Below are 3,871 nucleotides of genomic sequence, written 5' to 3'. Positions count from 1 at the left end.
TGTCTGCGGCGTGCACACGGAGTTGCACTTTCATGGCCTCGAAGCTTGCGGTAAGATGTCTGCTTCAGCCAAAATAGACACACAAACTGTTTTTGCCGCAGGAGGATTATACTCCTAATATTTACTGCATATATCATCGGAAATTTCTAGTCCCATCTTCTTTTTAAGCAATTCCCTATTTAGATTAGAAATAGAGTGCCCGGGGTGGCAAAATATTGCGACTTCTGTAAAAACCGTGGCAATAAGTATAACACGCCAAATAAGTTACTTTATTGCCAATCGCATATACAGCGAACCTTTTCAAGCTATAGTACTTATAAATAGCTATGAAGTGTTCTAACCACTGATCTTCGCTGAAACGAGAGCACCACATACATAGGGAAGATAACAACCACCAAGAGAACTGCGTTACTTAAAAATAAAGGGGGCGCAGTGCACTCACAAAAAAAATAGTTTTGCTTTGAAATAATTTGTGCGGCCTATATCCGAATATGCTGAGGCGGCATTAAATCCGTGGTCCTAAATTAAAAACACTCAATATAGAAAATGTCCAGCGTAAAATAATAATTCTTGTTTTTAATTCTTACCCCATGAATATATACCCAACAGTTTTAGTGCAAGTAGGGTTTGGGCAGCTGTGCATGCAGCATTATTGCAACCGAATGAAGTTACCTACATATGCTATCGTAATAAAATTTGAATAAAGACAGGTATTTTTATTGAGACCTTTACTCCCCTCCCTGCGCGTTCGTATCATTAAAACAGCTGGTGCAATTTTCGTATAAACCAATGTGTTTTAAATACTAACTTTTCACTTAATCTATCCCTGACCACAATGACCTGGTTGCTAATGTGGTCAGTTTTGAGCCAGTGGGTGTGTTTCTACAAGCCCTGAACAAAGGATAGGGTGCATATTTAATTATTTATGTACATGCTGTACACAATTGTCAGATGCAGGAAGGAAGGGCACATACATAAAAATCGCCGGAACAAAAATATGACAATACAGCAACAATAATGTAACAATACAATAATTTAGCAGCACAAAATTGGCAGAATAAAGCAATGACAGAAGAAAAGAACTAATGAATGAAACTCCCAACAAGAATTTCGCCTTCCTAACTCTAATCGTTCAATACATTAAGCATGCATCAATTCCGAAGGAGAGTCAGACGGTAGAAATTTTGAATACATGAACCTGACTGCTTTCGGTTGTATTGTCTCGAGCTTCCTTATGTCAGAATTTGTAAACGGTTCCAAGTTTTGCAAAGGTAATCAAGCTTGGGTCTAATTAGAGGGTTCTAACTTAAGAGCTTTACATTAGCGGTAGCGTTTCGGAGCTTAAGCTTGAGATAACACAGCTTACGGAATTCGAGTGAATATATTGTATCTACAAGTTAAATATAGCTCTTTCTACGTTCATGTCAGCTGTGCCCCAGGTGTGATTAAGGATTTAAGTATAGGCCGGCAGTAAGTGCTAAGTATTAAAATAAATACAAAACGCTTACCTTGCATCTCCTCTATCGAGGATCAACCCGACATAGGACATTTAACATCAAACAAAATTCCACTAATGCCGCCGCTGTGGCTGAGTGCTTATGGCGCTCGGCTAAAGACGCGAAAGACGCGGGTTCGGTCCCTAGCTACCACGGAGGTTCAGTTTCAATGGAGGGGAAATTCTAGAGGCCCGTGTACTACGCGATGTCAGTGCACGTTAAAGAACCCCAGGTGGTCGAAATCTCCGGAGCCCTTCAGTAGGCATCCGTCATTGCTTGAGTCGCTTTTGGGACGAGAAGGAACCCCATACACCTTAAATTGCACTAATATTACGCAAGTGTGTGTGCTAATAATCTAACTTTATTTATCTACATTGTGATGAAGTTGCAAGCACGAACAGAGCGTTGATCATTGACCTTATATTTTACCATATTTTGTTTTTTATTCCTCGTTTCACAACTCTAACAGCGCAGCAGCGCAATGCTGCGTTGTTTGTCTCTCAAAACTAGGCCTTATATAACGCCGTGATGGCGCGAAAGGAAGAAAGAAGATGCCCCGTGTGGGAGCATAGAACCGAACCAAGTTCTCCGATGACCCTCGGGGCAGGAGATGGGCTCTGTACTGTTGTGCTGAACTCATGGTCAAGCTACTGTGGGCCTGCTACAGAAGCAGTAAATGCGAGGTGGTGGTTACGTGGCCTCAGCTGCGGGCTAGTGCGTGCTTGAGAACCCAAACTAGTTGAAGCTTTCCCCTGAATAAAGGAAGGCAGAACCCTTTAATTCACTATATCCTGCGCCCGGCTGACAGGAGCGAGCATGTCTTTCCGCTGCGTCGACTACAGCCAAGCCGCTCTCACATCGTGATCTTGCTTTCTACTACATCGGCACAAAAAACCACGCCTGAGACTGGTTGCCCAGACAGCTAACAGCAAATGCACATAATTTTGCTTTGATGGCGCCCTGCAGAAGGTAGGACTACGTGATTTTTCGGGCACTGCGGAAGCTTGCAATTGTTTAGCATATGATATACCGCTAACGAACAATGGCGTGTCCTGCTTCGTGTAGTGCTCATCCAAGCACTTTCTCTGATTGGAATTTTTCAGTTTTGCCTTGACCCGATGGTAAAACGGGATCTTCTACCGTGTGTCGCATGTATAAGTGCATGCGTTGTATACTATGAAGAGGACGCTTCTTTAAGGCTCCGCCCAGAGCAGTCCGCTGACGCGAGAATCGGAGGCATTTCCTGGGTGCAGATATTATTATTCACATTTAGTGCGAAGACTAGGTTTGATTCGCAAACTTAAATCGTACTCCCAGAAGCGCAGAATTACTCGACAATATTTGATAATCTTCACATGCGTTCAGGATCATTACTTTTTTCCCGAAAGGCCTCCGGTCCTGTCCGGTCTACATCCACATAGGTAGACCCCGCACCGTCTTCTCGGCCGTGAGTTGGCTGAAAAGGGCGGTTAGAACCTAATACAACGCCACTGTCTATTCGATTTGATAATGCGTCAGCCACTAGTGTGACAGAGGAGAGAGTCGATTGTAGAAAGCTGAGTGCGCTGTGAGAGCTCAAGTGGGACGCGTGGCCTCAACGGTTTTCTGGATTAGCTTGCCGAGGACGCTGACAATGATAGTGCTGTGCGTATAGTGCATTCGTTATTCTTCATGTATAAAAAAATCTGCGGGCGTCGCTCGATGTACGTTTAGAAAAGAACAGCACACATTCACGTTTGTGTTCTAACCCCGTGGAAAACAAGAACGAAGTTCCAATCCATAGTGGCTGCTAATTAACACGAGTCGTTCCACGAGCGTGTGAGGTCTTAATTCTGGCCCCGCCTAACGTGTATAAGATACGGAGATATTTATGCTGAAGATACATTTTTGGTACTGTGTCTACCCTAAGGCCAATTAAATAAATACAACACCAGAAAATCACTATTCGTTTTTTGTGTAAAACATTGAATTATGTGCAAAGAAATTTGGTATTAGCATGGCGATCAGCTAATAAGTGTAGTGTTCCTCCTTGTCATGGCAGAATTGCATCGACACTCGTCACAGGTCGCGTGCAGCCAATCTGAGGCTGTTGGACTTAGGAGGAATAATTTATAGGACAGATGTATATCAAAGATTCAAGTATAGCCCTTCTTATAACTGAGTTCTGTCCCCCATTACAAAATTTCTCCGGATAGGAGATGGAAGCATTGAACCAGTGTTAGAGGGAGAAGGCAAGAGAAGTCATTTACTATTATCGTCATCATCGTAACAACTTTTAATGTAGAGGAAAATCTACTGGTAGTGACGTACAATAGCATCTGCCATTGACCTACAATATAAATGGAGAAATAGAGCAAAAAAGTGCTTTGACGAGC

This window comes from Amblyomma americanum, chromosome 3 (assembly GCF_052857255.1).
Source record: "Amblyomma americanum isolate KBUSLIRL-KWMA chromosome 3, ASM5285725v1, whole genome shotgun sequence".
Classification (NCBI taxonomy): domain Eukaryota; kingdom Metazoa; phylum Arthropoda; class Arachnida; order Ixodida; family Ixodidae; genus Amblyomma; species Amblyomma americanum.
Note: the sequence above shows the minus strand (reverse complement) of the source record.